This window comes from Haliotis rubra, unplaced genomic scaffold (assembly GCF_003918875.1).
Source record: "Haliotis rubra isolate DU_JTF1 unplaced genomic scaffold, ASM391887v1 Scf1161, whole genome shotgun sequence".
In the NCBI taxonomy this organism is placed as follows: Eukaryota; Metazoa; Mollusca; class Gastropoda; order Lepetellida; family Haliotidae; genus Haliotis; species Haliotis rubra.
In genome coordinates, this window is record NW_025765072.1 from 199,312 (window position 1) to 215,952 (window position 16,641).

Here is a 16,641-nt window from a genome sequence, read left to right on the forward strand (position 1 = left end):
AAGTATCAATCGATTATCAATAAATATAAGAGACGTAACTTAAAGGGAAAATGTCTGAAATAAATAAATATATTTTACAATGGTGAGTGGTGACATATTTTTGCAGTTATCATTAACAAAGCATCCTTAACATGAGTTAGCAGCAGACCTTGAATTACGTCATATATTTATATATTGTATAAAAAAATGATTTTTTTTCTCTCTCACAGTAGTTGTATTATCAATAACACAATTTTCATGTTAAAAATCATTAATAATCTTTCCTATCGACGATTTTTCCAGTTATCGATCATTTTAGCCAGTCCTAATTATAACCAGCATGGACCGTGGTAATATACATGACCTTCACCTTCATGAGGTTTCAGTTTCATACGAACTGCTCTGTATCAGAACATTAAAGGACAGAATTTGTATGCAATCAGAAATTTCTCGTGCTATGTGAGGTTTCAGGAAAGATTTTCAGTTGTTGTAAAGTGAAACAGAAACTGGATTAGATGTGCAGGAAGTTGAAAATACCAAACTCTTCACGTCTTTCAGACGATTTCTTCCTCGTGGGCCGTTTTACCGTGATGTTCAGTGTATGTGGAGTTCTTGTTACTGTACAGGGAATCACGGCAGTAATAGCGTTTTAGCTATTGTCATCTGTCACCCGTGATGATCCAGCTTAGAACTGGCCTTCAGCAGTCTGTCTTCAGTAACCCATGCTTGTCATAAGAGGTGACTGAGGGGATCGGGTGGTCAGACTCGCTAAGTTGGTTGACACATGTCATCGTTTCTCTATTGCGTAGATCGATGTTCATGATGTTGATCACTGGATTGTCTGGTCCCGACTTGAGTATTTACATACCGCCGTAATATAGCTGGAGTATTCCTGAGTGTGGTGTTAAAACAACAACCAATTGTAATCTGTCATTTGTTACATGTTGATTCCTAAATTTTAACTAAAATGTTTATTTGAATCTGTCTGTGAAAAAAGTTGATGTGAAACCAACAAATAACAAAGAACTGTGATGTACACAGAAACGTAACCTAAATTCGTGGACAGCCATGGTTCGTGGATCGCGGTAATTATCATGATATCTCGTAAATTGAATCTCGTATGACGTCACGAAGCGGTACATTTGATGTACACACAATGCCACGCCTCGCAGTCAAAAATGTTCCGAATCTCTGCATTACAAGTAAATACATTAATCTAATTGTCCAGCACTGAGATGAATAGCCCAAGATCACTAGTGCCACTAATACCAAATTTTATATTTACAAAATCATCTCGTCAGCTTTTCCAAGTGCAATACTTACTGCAATGGGCTGTCGTACATAGTGATAACAAGTATTCAACTCCGTAATCCACGAAACATTTTGTGTGCACACGAATGGTGATGATTGCAAATGGCTTCGGTAAACAAACGTTTCATTCACGAGTGGAATATTAGGCATTTTCAGTTTGCTGAATCAATGAATAAAATAATCAGTGAGTATAAAATCGTGCATTTTCGCCGCACTTCCCTTATATCCACGAATCATGGTTACGGGAGTGAAATTACCACTTGCATTGTAAAACTGACAAATCAGTACAAAGGTATCACTATGACAGTACAAGACAGAATGGCCGTACACATCCAAAGGTCATATACAAGAACAGGAATAGTGACAAAAAAGACAATCATCACTCCCAATACTTAGCTTGTGGTGACCTGAGATGTCATGTGAGATAAGAGGTATGAGCTAACTCCCCTTACTGAGTGCGTGTGTGTGTGTGTGTGAGTCAACAGCTACAATGTATTTCACTATGAACATTGTTCCGTAATGATTGAAAATGCCGTGTATATAACACATTTTTGGGGACTGACAAAATCCCAAAGGATAAAATTTCTTTGGTCAAAATCCCACACCAAAATGACCAACCTTGCTACCCTTTTTCACCAGTTTAAATTTGATTGTTTTCATGACAGAGGCCAGTGAGATAAGTTGATTAGATGTTTTCGTAACAGGCCAGTGGCTGCATTGCTAAATTGTATGAATGCGTCTGTGATGATAAAGTAGGAGTTAAAATAGCATTAGATGGATTTTGTTGCACTAAGAAGGTTACAAATAAGAGTAGTACTAGGTGGGAATGTTCAAGAAAAATTGCATGAGAATGTCTTGAACTCATGAACACATTGTTGACAACGGAGAATCCGGTTCTTGTTACATCTGATAGTCATCCAGTCATACATCATTAAGATGTACAAAATTATGATCAATACTGCTTAATTCATGAGGAAAAATAAAACATCAAATTTTAAAATTAATTGTTTGTCATTTTTCACACTGCGGCGATTCTGTCCGAAGTGTGCAGACACTTTGCCCTATGGGATTTTGTCTGGATGGGATTTGTCTGGGTGGGATTTTGTCCGGATCGGATTTTGTCCTACCCTCCACATTTTATATGTCTATCAGCGATTGGGTAGCCTAGTGGCTAAAGTGTTCGTTCGTGACGCTTAAGACCCCGGTACAATGTGTGAAGCCCATTTCTGGTGTCTACGCCCGGATATTGCTCCATTATTCCTAAAATCGGCGTAAACGTAAAACACACTAGTTTCATTGCTGATTAAGCTCAGAGTAATGGGACAGAGTCTTGCAATTAATATTAGATTATTAATATGGTTGTTATAAGCGTTGAAGGACATGCATATGTTCTTGTATTGGCAGCAATTTATGCTGCTTTATCTGACCAGGACTAGGGATGCAGAAGGCAACTTCTGTTGCCGTGGCAGCAGGACGTCTTTGAAGGGCATGAACGTCCTCAGTGGTAGCAGATGCTTGAGGAACCCCTGCAGTAACATTTAGTTTTTCATAATGTTCCATTAACAGAGACACACTGTCGTCTACCAGGGCCCAGTTGTTCAAAACTCGGTTATCTTTTAACCAGCCGTTAAGTACATTTAACCGATTGTTACCTAATAACAGAGGGTTATCTTGTTGTTCAAAACTCTGTTAACTATTAACAGGCTGTTAACGTGATGTTAAGTTAACACACCTAAGGACCGCCGCTAACTTTTTAACAGTGTGGGTAACTCGCAAATGGCGTTCATGGCTAACACTGCTTTCATGATGCCAGTTCAGCAAAGAAAGGATAGGGTGTATCGTGGACTGGACTTCGATATTGGAAATTATTCTGACGAAGAGTTACATACGAAACTGTATCTAAGCACATCATAGGAACTAAAATACATGTTGTACAAGTACATGGTGCCTACGTTCTATCTTTTAACACTTGTGGAAAGGTTTATATATTCTTTACTACACTAAATGTGTGAATTTCTTCTGTAAATATTATTCAACAAACACTTTCAAAGAATATAACTCGTACTCCCTATACCCACGTATGATATGATATTGAACAAGGCTACATGTAGATAATTAAATTAGTTTCATGAAAAAATATCCGAACGATTACATTATGATACTGAAAGTGTAATCGGCGGGATATGGTGATTGTGTATACTCTTATTCTACCGACCGTCACCTCAGAGAAACTGCCAAATACACTCCCATTTTAAGAAAGAGAAGAAGCCAGGAATGCCGATTATTACCGTTGTCGTTCTGCGTGATTTTGCGTCAGTCATGGCGTCACGCAGCACAGAAACTTGACAGTTTCGTGTAAACACATCACATTCCTGTATTGTATCTATCTTTAATTTCCTATTTCTTGCTACTATGCTCTTTCCATGTAAATGGGTGTCTGAAAATTTGAGAAAATGCTACACAGTGTAAAGTCTGAAATCTTCTTTGTTTACATTTCAAACAGGTGTTGTCTTTCGAGCACAGCAGTTGTTTCCACCCCCAATATCTTTCGTTTCACTTTATCTAGACACTTGGTATTGGTGCCAAAAAGACCAGTTGTAATTAGATGCTAAAATGTATGAGGAATTCAGTAGGGCTGGGACGAGTAGGAAACAATGGAATCGAGTACCCGCATGTACGTACCCGAATCGGAATCGAGTACCCGGAAATGTAAGAAATACATTCGGGTCAACTTTCTGAATATTCAATCACGATTTGACAGAGATTATTATAGAAAACCTGAACAGTTGGTAATAAGACATTAATAAGGCTATTTAATTTACGTCTGTTTAACCAATATAGAGGGTGACACCATTACTTACATTCCTCGTTATTACAACGAACATTTCGTTCCTGCTGCTACTGTAACTTAAGTACTCACTGCTCATGCACAGATAAATTACAGTCTTTAAAACTATGCTCCAGTAATCGGACAATACCAATGATGTAAAAACCCGTGAATTTCCGGGTTAGAATATGGATCTTCAGTAACCCATGCTTGTCGTAAGAGGCGACTAACGGGGATCGGGTGGTCAGACTCGCTGACTTGGTTGACATATGTCATCAGTTCCCAATTGCGCACATCGATGCTCATGTTGTTGATCACCGGATTGTCCGGTCCAGACTCGATTATTTACGGACCGCCGCCATATAACTGGAATATTGCTGAGTGCGGCGTAAAACTAAACTCACTAACTCAATGATGTAAATGTGTGTTACGTCAAAAATGAAAAGACAAGCTATTGTCTGCCCTTGTCATTACAGAGCTCTCTCCCTTTCCGGATACTCGATTCCTAGAAATAGGACTCGATTCCAGCTGTACCCGACCCGATCCGACCCGGATTCGAATACCCGAGTTAGCATAAACATTGCTCTCGCAACTGATGTGTAGGAAAATAAACATAACATTATTATGTATCTATTTCTGTTGTGAGTGATATGCAGGCCTACTTCGTAGTCACTTTGATTAAATGTTTTATTTGAATATCGAAACCTTTTTGTCACAGCGAACACAACACTTTCTCTTTTCATATTACACGATAAATTTGGAATTTTTAACTTATTTTATAACAATATCTGAAAGCTAATGTTATACACTGATAGGTTCATATAAGGAATAATATGGCACAATAGTATTTCTCTGCCGAATCGCAGCAGCGTTCTATAATACACTTATGAAATATAATACATGTTTTCCGTCCTTGAAGACATTGAAAAGAACTATCTATGCATTAAATGGAGGTTCACCTGATTAATGAGTATCGAGGAAATTATGTTTATCTACTGTATACAACGTTCTATAATGCACTTATGAAATATAATATATGTTTTCCGACCGTGAAGTCATTAACAAGAATTATGCATTTTCTGCAGTTACTTGCGAATTGAACTAAATGAAGGTTCATCTGATTAATGAGTATCGAGGAAATTATGTTCATCTATAAATTAGACGCAGCTTCATGTTTTTCAAGACATCTTTCCGGAATATGCGTCTGTGAAGGCGTTCAGATAATGACGATATTGCACAGTAATATTCATGAGATTCTTGTCAAAAGTAAGGTCGGATAATAGGTCGATTGTATTCAGCAGTGTTGGCCCTGGGGCCTATAGTACGATTATAGTTTGGTTACTTGCACGTGGTGCTAGTAACATATTAAGTTTCTATTGGTATTGAATGCATATTTCAGATAAAAGCTATGGTATTAATTACACAACATCTATATTGTTTGATGTTAAAAGATTTGGCAGTGTGTTTTCATACATTACAATTTTTGACAGACTTGGCAAATAAATGATATTGATAGCATCTTCACGACTTGGCCATACAGTCATGACAATTTAAGGAGTGAAAAGTGAGCGATAGGTCTTGTGGGAATTCAAAGATTCATTAAGACTGTAGCCGTCTAAGCGAAACTCTGTAATATTTATACATTTTCTATCCACGGACAACATGCTTCTAATATTAATATTATTTTCATGGATTTATCATATTTTATCTATAGCTGTGCTATAGTTTTTCATTCAACAACGTCCAAAATGTCTTTTCTGTTGCTGGAATTGAAGTAAGTCCCACACAGAGCTGGGATCATATGTCTTTGAAATATAAATTATGCAAACGGCTGAAACCTTGTGTTCAAATACAAAACGTTCGTAACGCTACGACATTCGCATGCCTATGATAAACTATAGAGTTGGCCTCAACCATTGACTGGATTACATTCTCTTCGTCAGCAGAGAAATTTCGACTTCTCTTTTTCCTTGGGGTGCAGGCGACATTTTGCTTTTCCATTATTGTTAAACCGGAAGTAAACAGAAAACGGAACTATGGGATATATGGAAGCTAACCAGTGACGTTAACCGCACTGTTAAACTTTGACGGCGACGTTAGCTAACGGCATGACTAACCATGTTTTGAACGACGCATATTTAACTTTTCGTTACCTAACGGCCGGTTAAGGATTTAACTGGCCGTTAGGAGTTAACCGGCGGTTAAGATAACCGAGTATTGAACAACCGGGCCCAGATAGATAGTTAGTTAACCAACTAAGTACGTTTCCACGGACACCATCATTTCTAATTTGTGCAATAAACCTTTATGCCCTGCCCTGTAAAAGCTTTTGAAATATCACAAAACAGCATACAGTAAAGGTGATGATTATCTAGGACTGAGCATATATTTTGATAAATGTCTATGTTGAGATGTAGTAGAATGACTAGCAGTAAAACCTGACTGGAATTTACTTAAAATGTTATGTTCATGGAAATGGTCGTGCACATGCTTTACCATTATTCTTTCAAGGATTTTCCAAAGGACAGGTATTAAACTAATAGGTCTGTAATTAGTGGGAGGGATGCATTTCCTTCTTTCAAAATAGCAGTAACATTACCCGTTTCTCACAATGTAGGAAGTACAGTAATAGTCACTCAGTGATATATTATACAACAAACAAAGAGGTTCAGCTATAGATGTACAAATTCGTTTTAACACTCTCATGTTAATGCCATCAGGTCCACTAGATTTGTTTGCTGGCAAGGTCTTATCAGATACCTCCTTTTTTGTTGTCGCATACTTTTGCGTTAGTGAAACAAACGTGGACAACTTAAAGCTGATGTATGGCGTTATTACAGTAAAGGCTGAGCGGAAGGAGAAATAACATGGTTCCGGCACTGTGAGACTATTAAGGAAGGTCACATGCAGCGCAATAATATTCCAATTATGTACTGCCAAAAGATATTTTACAGTAGTGAGCTGAGTAGACTTAAGAATTACGAGTTGGTACGTGTGGCATATTTGGCTGTGCTCCAAGAGAGACATCCTCGATAATCTCCAGGGTATACGTTACGATAACTCTCCACTACACCCTGGATGCATCCACGGCTTAGGGCGATGATTTTATTACCTCCCTTGGCTGGATCAGCATTCTCACAGTAGCCAATCAGCTAAGCCGCCGTTACAACCGATCTTGCCAGTGTCAACAAGGATAGCGGTCGCATTCGCGAAGGTTTGTTCGCAGTGCCACTCAGATTTTTGGGGAAGAAATAAACACAAATTGACAGATCTGAAACTTAATATGAAAAGATATATGGCAGAACTCCGTCTACTTCTTTCAGAGTACCTCTGCATCAATTGTGTTGCCAAGTTTTAACGGTTAGATAATTTAAGAAGCGAAAGTGGGTTGTGATTGGTACGCTCAACTTCCCAGCGTAGGTACCTGATTTCATAAAAAGCCAGCCAACTGAGGTAATAAAATCATTGCCCTAAGCCGTGGATGCATCCAGGGCATAGTGGAGAGTGATCGTAACGTATACCCTGGAGATTATCGAGGATGTAAGAGAGATAAAGTGCTATTCTATTGGGACAGCTAGGGACACTTGAGAGGACAAAGAGGGACCTCATCGCCCTTTGTTCACCACTGAACCTTTTAATCCCTCGAAACAAGCACCTCACAAGATCTGCCAACACCGCAGACAAGACGTAACTGAGACTGGTAGCAAGAGCGAGTGCAGCAAAATAAGGCCTGTTAGCTTGCGTAATACTGCTTTCTTTGTCAGGCTCTTTTGGTGATAAGAATAATGAGTTCACGTGGACGTGCAGCACATTGAATACTCGGATTATATACTCCAGTAGAAAAATAATATAACTATATAACTATACATATAACTATATATATATGTCTGCGGATCTAAGTCGACCATATCAGATTAATGTCTATTAATATATCGCTCATCTCCTTCGTATATACGAGACATTAAGTCCTACGTAGGAGAAAATATGCCTTACGTAGGAGATATTAAGTCCTACGTAGGAGATTGTGAGACCAAACATTTTTTTCACCGTGGCCCTACTACGTTTTCGTAGTACTAAACCTTAACTTGAAACTCTACATATTACTGTAAGAGACAGTTATCATGAACATAGAACCGTTCATAGAGAACCGTTCTCTGTCAAGTTTGTACAGGAGGTGGTGCGCGTGTAAACGTATGAAGTAATATCCGTTACATGTTCAACACGAATGGCGTTATGAATTAGCTAAAAACAAAATCATCTGCGACTGAATATCTTCGATATTCACTGCGCGATCAAAGGTAACGAGAGTTTTTAAAACTCCCAGCGTTGTTGAGTGAGTGACTCAACATGGATTTATGCATAAACACCATACAGGGCATTGATTAAGTTGTAGAAACGCTACACTTCAAAGAGTAAATAAGCACAAGAACTTCCGTTTGATTTCCGTTGTCAGATCACATAATGCCAATGTCAACGCTGGGCGTGGGACAGGAAGTGACTGAAAAGCAAATCAGCTCGGAATACTTTCTGTGTTTCAAAGACAGCTATTTAACATTCATGGCTGGTGTAAATCACATAATGCCAATGTCATCGCTGGGCGTGGGACGGGAAGTGACTGAAAAGCAAATCAGCTCGGAATAGAAGCTGTGTTTCAAAGACAGGTATTTAACATGAAGGACTAGTGTAAAGGACAAGGTATGATAAAGGCCCTTATTGGCCCACAAAATTTCATGATATTCAAAGTTCTACAACATGATAATTTTAGCATAAAAAATGCTAAATAAATTCTTGAAATTACCTCCATATGTTTTTTTATATGTTTTAGTGCTGTTTTTTTTCCTCTTTGAAGACCTCAAAGTTAACCTATTTTACAATATCTTCGAAAAACCTGCATTTTCATATTTTCAGAGTGATAAAAAAGTGTGAGCAAAAGCTTGACCCATCCCAATTTTTTCACCTCACATGAAGAGAGTAAATTAGAATGCACTCCTAAAAAATTGTGGTGGGTCACGCTTTTGCTCATATCAAAATGTTTAAAAAAGTACATTTTTATTATAACAACATGTTGAGAATGAGATGGTTACTGTATATATTTGGAAGAATGTTGTAAATACTGACTTTTAACACTTACATGGTGTTAAATCAAGCTGTGCCAAGAATGTAATTTCACCTGAAATAGGCCCCTTTGAGGTCAAAACCTGTGATTTTTAGTGCAACATGATTGGTTATTGTAATAACATGTTGTGAATGAGATGTTTACTGTATACCGGTTGTAAATACTGACTTTTATCACTTACTTGTTAAAATGAAGCTGTGCCCAAAATGTAATTAGACCTAAAATGGGACCCTGTGATTTTTCGTGGGACATGATTGGGTATCATAAGTACATGTTGTAAAATTGACCTATAGTTTATGTTTGCAAAGAAAATAATCAAATGGCAAGTAATTGAATTACTGTCCACAATGTATTGCAACCCTAATTGGGCCCCTTGAAGTTAAAACCTGATACCTGATACCTGATACTATTTGTATGTAAATAAACTTGTTGTATATAAGTCATTATGGCACACTGATGTCTCAGATTTCTTGTTATTTTTTCATGGGAACTGATAAAACCCATTTTGGCCCCTCTGCATTGAAATTATGGCATCAGATCATTTAAAAAATAGCTTTTTTATGCAAAGCCATCTTGTCTCTAAACAAATAACATGTGTTCAGCCAATTCTGTTTGTGGCCAAAAACCACCCTTATCATACCTTGTACTTTTGCAGAAATGACTTTTTAATAACGATCGAAATGGGTTGACCAATATGAATAATCTCTCCATATATGCCTATGAGTATGAAGTCAAGTACATGCAATGCCTTGCAAATGGTATTATTGATAAATATAACTTGACAAACGTTCAGCCATTGTTTGGGCTGTGGGGTAGCCAAGTGGCTAAAGCGTTCACTCGTCACGCCGAAGACCCGGGTTCGATTCCTCAAATGGTTACTATGTGTGAAACCCATTTTAGGTGTCCCCCGCCGTTATATTGCCGGAATATTGCTAAAAGCGGGTAAAACTAAACTCACCCACCCACTTCATTATAACCGACACTGTCCATGTATTTCATGCTGCCCCGACTATTTTGCCGTCGCCCATGTCCGTGTATGAACCGTACAGAGACACATACAAATTGCATGTTACAATAATGTCATCTAAATAATATCATCTAAATGCGTTTTCACGCAAGATTAAAGAGTTACAATGCCTTTAAGGAGATATGCAAATAAACGATAAGAAGGAATCTCGTAGCATGCTGTTACTCTGTAATCAACGAGTGAGCGAGTGAGTGTGGTTTGCGCCGCTTTTTGTAATATTCCAGCAATATCTCGGGGGTGGCCTCACACATTATGCAAATATGGGAAATTGACCCCGGATCCACGAGCGAACGCTTTAACCACTAGCCAAGCAAACCGACCCTCCATGATCAACGAGGACACGTGACCAGAACATAATTAGTTAAACATCAAGCACATTCCTATGGTTGTTTTTCATATATGGACACAGCAGATAATTTCATATATGCTTCATTCGGAAAGTGAAGTATGTGTATATATAAATTTATTTTCTAGCATTGCCATTGAAAAACATAGTTTTATTACTTCCTTTTTAAAACTGTTCATGAAGAGAGAATACAATGCAACCATTCTGAATAACACATATAATAAGATTCAGATTTAAGATTCACAAATCGTAATCGAGACGGGAAGCTATATGAGGACCTTAGGAGAACGCATAACTTGTCAGTTGACACTATTTATCATCAATGAAGATCTTACCGGACCCGAGCAGCGCAAGTCGAAGGGCCCGCCAACTGGTCTTGTATAAGAAAGTTGAGGCGTCATCGGTGACCAGCGGGGTCATGCATCCTCATTAAGATGGGAAACGGGCCGGCGAGAAAGGTGGCCAACAGCACTTCGATGAAGTGTGCGAGTCTACTAAACTCAAGGTGGTGATTAATCTGAGTCAAGACAAATGAATACTATTACAGTCATGAGATAACTTGTTTCAAATACCCATAATGCCCTTGCACGATCTCATGAACAGTTACTGTCGATAGTCATCATGACTCCATGCTTTACATATGTTAACATCAGTATAACTGTGCATAAAACTGTGTTGTTTACAGTAACATTGCGCTTTTGCAGAGATTTACATGTGATGTAAATGAACAATTTATATGATTTAGATAAATATGATAATATGCGCTCATGAAGTTGTCAATGCCTCCCTTCACGTCTTCAGTCAGTGACACGCACCGCCAGATGTTAACGGTGAACGCGCTGCGAATGTTGTGAAGCACGTGCACGTGAGTGTGTGGGATGCACGAGCAGTGTATCCGTGTTCTACATGCTATGTAACGGTTCTGTCTACTACAGACAGACAACACGTACTTATAATAGATCGCCCATACAAGTAAACTGTGAGCTTCCTCCGATGATAACGAGTCCCAGTTTACCAACCTGATTTTTATGCATACTATGATTTTGCTTGCTTGGTTCCTCATTTCATTAAAATGCACATACGAATACACATTTGTTTGCATCTCTAACCAGGTGAAATCTTGTATACGAGTGGACGTTGCTAAGCATAGCACTGACTACCTGCATAATACGTTGTGTAGTATATGCGCAACATATACAGTATTGCAGTATGCATATTACAGTAAGGGCTGGACAGAAGGGCAAATAATATCGGTCTGTCACTATGATACAGACTGGGACAAGGTATGGAAAACCAACAATTTGGACAACAGACCATTCTTTGGGTCCTTTAATTGTAAATATGATTCAAATAGCTTAACCTAGATTTCGATATCCTTCGAATGTACATTTGGTTGAAACTGGAAAATATATATTTATCCCGAGACAAGAACGAATGGTTACATATAATTCAAAATATGACAGCACGGGTATCCATTTTGTCTTTTGTCTTTTACCCGTCCCTACTAGACTAACAACTGGTCTCTGAAATGAACATATTTTACAGAAAACAAGTTCATAGTAAAAAAGAGAAATATAATAAAAAGGAGCCCTGAGACATTCTCCTGAATCAGTGGAAATCTAGACTTGCCACATTTTCTAGACTTGCGTGCTTCAGGGTCTGTATGACAGACTACGTCCCTACATACGCTCAATCACAAGTGTCTCCAGGTCACGGAGAATCATTGGTGTAGGGGCTCGTATTGCAATTCTCGTGCGTATGCATGGACGCCTTGTAACATCACTATTTGATTATGATTCACAAACACATGCTCATGATATGGTCGGAATCATGCCACGGATTAGCAGATATTTATCATGAAAACAGGTTTTTATGTAGGTGGCTTGAAACTTGCTTTTACAAAGGTCAATAGATTCGATAACAATACTTTTCGTTTGGAAAACAATAATCCAATGAGATATTGCATTCATGTCGGATTCAACGCAAGGTCTGCGTCTATGTCAGACTAAAGGTCTACGAGTTGTTTAGCAGCACTGGGGCGTAATAGTCATATAGGCCTGCTCCAAAAAACGGAATATATATCTTTAGAGAAAGACTTCTCCGACGGGTAAAGGTACAGCAATGCAACATTTTTCACTATTTTTCATTTCATGTCTCACAGAATATATAATTTGACGGGCGAGAGTTTTTAAAATCGTTCTAACTTAGTCGAATTAAGTCAAAATGAGCTGAAAATTTGTGTCATGATGCTTATAAACATACACTCATTCATTTACAACCTTCAAACCATGAATTATGAGCGAAATTAAACATTCTCGCCCATGGGCCAACATATTTTTCGCCCATGGGCGAGATTTTTTAATATCGCCCTAAGTTAGTCGAATTAAGTCAAAATGAGTTGAATTTTGTGTCACGATGCTTATAAACATACACTCATTCATTTACAACCTCCAAAACATGAATTCTGAGCAAAATTAAACATCCTCGCCCATGGGCCACTGTTCGCCGGCGAACGAGTTTATATCTAAAGTTTTCGCAATTTAAAATAAAAAAAATTTCATCCTTGGCATATATTCAAAACAACTGCATGTTTAATTTGGTCAAATCACTTGTCAGAAAGTACCCACAGTGCGGAGAGTTTCTGGACTTTTGTGAGTCCAGAATTAAATTGTGACGTGTTAATGACATTTGTTATACTGTTAACACAGCGATGGCTAACAGGTGGCAAAGTCTTGCCGCCATCAATAACATTTGAAACAGATACAAAATATTCATTTAATGTTAATTTAATCTGTAAAAACTGAAGGTATCCCAGAATCATCAGTGACAAGAAGGGGAGTGGGCCCCGATGAAGTACTAACCACCTGATTGAGTAGACTGAGGTGATAAATAGTTATAAAAATTAGAATAAAAGTTTCCCTTGGCTATTCTTTTCAGATTATTTACTTTATTCCTTTGCTTTTTGGATTTAAATAGCTCAGACGTATTCAGAGCTCGAAATGCTTTTTTCCTTACACGTTCTCATTTCTTTTAAGTATGCTACGAGGGGCGTTGAAAAAACAGTCAAACTAACTATATTCTCCATGTCAAATGTTTGAAAAGAAGATTCATTTTATTTTGAAGGAATCATTAGCAAAGTCATATCCAAAATTTCATGTGGGTAATGTGGTTAACGAGATATTAGTCATCACATCATTGGGGTATTATGTTTCCTGCAAATTTGCAGAAAATGGAAAACGATCTCCCATTTGGTATCTAGTAATAGTAATAGTCCGCTTATATGGCGCTCACATCCAGGCACATTGCCTGCTCACGGCGCTACGTACATTACTATCCCCGATCATAGGACACTCTCGTAGTTTCCGATACTTTTTCAACTCCCTGGGGACTGTACAACCCTGCGGCCCGTTAGGCGCAATGAACTAAACACTCACATCGCCAGCACATACTCACGGGTAGCCATTTTACAGCTGGGTGAACTGAGACAGTGTAGATCTAAGTATCTTGTCCAAGGATACAACGCAAATGTGCCCATCTCGGGAACCGAACCTCGGTGCCTCCTCGAAACAGGGCCTTCAGCGTGATAGGCAGACGCCTTACAACTGCACTATTGCGCTATCCCTTGGATAATGGTATACCCTCAGATAGTATCATATAAAATATGTTCAGCATAGTATTGGATGACTTCCCGTCATCATCAACATTCAAAGATTTGGATTGCTTGATTTACATTTAGACGGGGACCGTTTTTTTTAGGACTTTTTGTGCAGTTTAATATCTAAGTTTGATTTGATTTGATTTGATATACCCGTTAGAACACCCCCCTCCATCCCACCCCACTTTATATTTATACATATCAAAACCTCAAAAGATATTTGCGAAAACACATGATACAGAGGACAGTCAGAGATTTTATATCGATTATATATCAGGACGAATATCATTTTCGTCATTTGGCTAACATTTGTCAATTCTTGCTTGGGTTATCGCACTAACAATCTTTATATTGGCAAAACCCTCAGATTTTAGCTGTGACCTTGAAAATTATCTTAAGGTCACTCCATTTCACTTGTGTCGGTGAATCTCGCCAATATACCTTGGTACCAAATTTGAACAAAATCCATCAATTCTTTCTTGAGTAATCGCCCTACAAGCTTATTTGATGTATGAAATGCAACGAAAAACAAACACCCGCGTATTTACGAGTTAATAGTAAATTCCGAGTGATTAAAACTGTTATTACAATTTACGTAAATATTTATTACATTTTACCTCAACGAAAATTATTACAATTTACGTCAATTTTTATTACAATTTGCGTATTACAATTTACGTCAATTTTTATTACAATTTACGTTTTTATTACAATTTACGTCAAGTTTATTACAATTTGCTGCAAGTATTACAATTTGCGTCTTGATTACAATTTACGTCGTAACACCTTTCCTGTCTAGGAAAGTGTGTCCCTAGTCTGTCTCACAGCCGCTGAACCACATTATTTTCCTTCAGACTAGATCTCTCTGCAATGCTAAAGCTCTAAATGAAGTAAGTCTAGATTTCCTCACGTTCAGAATCTCTGGTCTCCCTGGGTCTCCTATTCAATCTAATGTTTGTTACTATCAAAGTTTTATATATTCAGAGACTAAGCTTTAGTCTAGTGTGTCTTGTACTGTCATGGAAACATCCGGGTTAGAGTGAGTGAGTGAGTTTAGTTTTACGCCGCGCTCCGCCATATTCCAGCTATATGGCGGCGGTCTGTAAATAATCGAGTCTGGACCAGGTAATCCAGTGATCAACAGCATGAGCATCGATGTGCGCAATTGGGAACCGATGACATGTGACATGAAGTCAGTGAGCCTAACCACCCGATCCCGTTAGTCGCCTCTTACGACAAGCTTGGGTTGCCGAAGACCTATTCTACCCCGGATCTTCATGGGTCGATCCGGGTTAGAGCTGTGTCATGTTGTAAGAGGCTACTTACCAGATTGGGTGGTCAGAATCACGGACATGGTTGACACTTGTCATGGTATCCCAGTTACGTAGACCTACTGCTCATGCTGTTAATCACTGGTTTGTTTGAGACCAAGCCAGATTAATGCGTATAATGTTTTGAGTTTCGTTTCGGTAGCGAGCTGGCACAAAAGATATACGTACTTAGAGATCATGTTTCTAATGGAGGGATTGCGTTTCGGGCATAATTTCCTTTCATGGCTGCTGTCGTGGGAAGTCATGCATTGGAGCTCTGGCGTCCATGTATTTGATAGATATCGACACAAGGGGTCATGCGGCCCTGTGTTTACGTTCAGACGAACAATTGTCTAGCCTTTGCATGTGTTTATGGAGTGTGCCATCGATGGGGCAGGATGCGGTCACCTTTTAGTGTACACATGGTTTCATCACCTAATAATGATTCTCAAATCACGTGATCATAGGAAGGATGTTGTATAGTCGACTCTGCTGTTGGCATCCTGATGTTGTATAGTCGACTCTGCTGTTAGCATCCTGATGTTGTAAAGTCGAGTCTGCTGTTAGCATCCTGATGTTGTAAAGTCGACTCTGCTGTTGGCATCCCGATGTTGTATAGTCGACTCTGCTGTTGGCATCCCGATGTTGTATAGTCGACTCTGCTGTTGGCATCCTAATGTTGTATAGTCGACTCTGCTGTTGGCATCGTGATGATGTATAGTCGACTCTGCTGTTGGCATCCTGATGTTGTATAGTCGACTCTGCTGTTGACATCCTGATGTTGTATAGTCGACTCTGCTGTTGGCATCCTGATGTTGTATAGTCGACTCTGCTGTTGGCATCCTGATTGTATAGTCGACTCTGCTGTTGGCATCCTAATGTTGTAAATTCGACTCTGCTGTTGGCATCCTGATGTTGTATAGTCGACTCTGCTGTTAGCATCCTAATGCTGTATAGTCGACTCTGCTGTTAGCATCCTGATGTGGTTGGAGCAGTGTTGCTATTATTTTAAGCACATGAGTGAGTGAGTGAGGTGTAACTGGTGAGCAAGCATTGCCATTGGTGTCTTT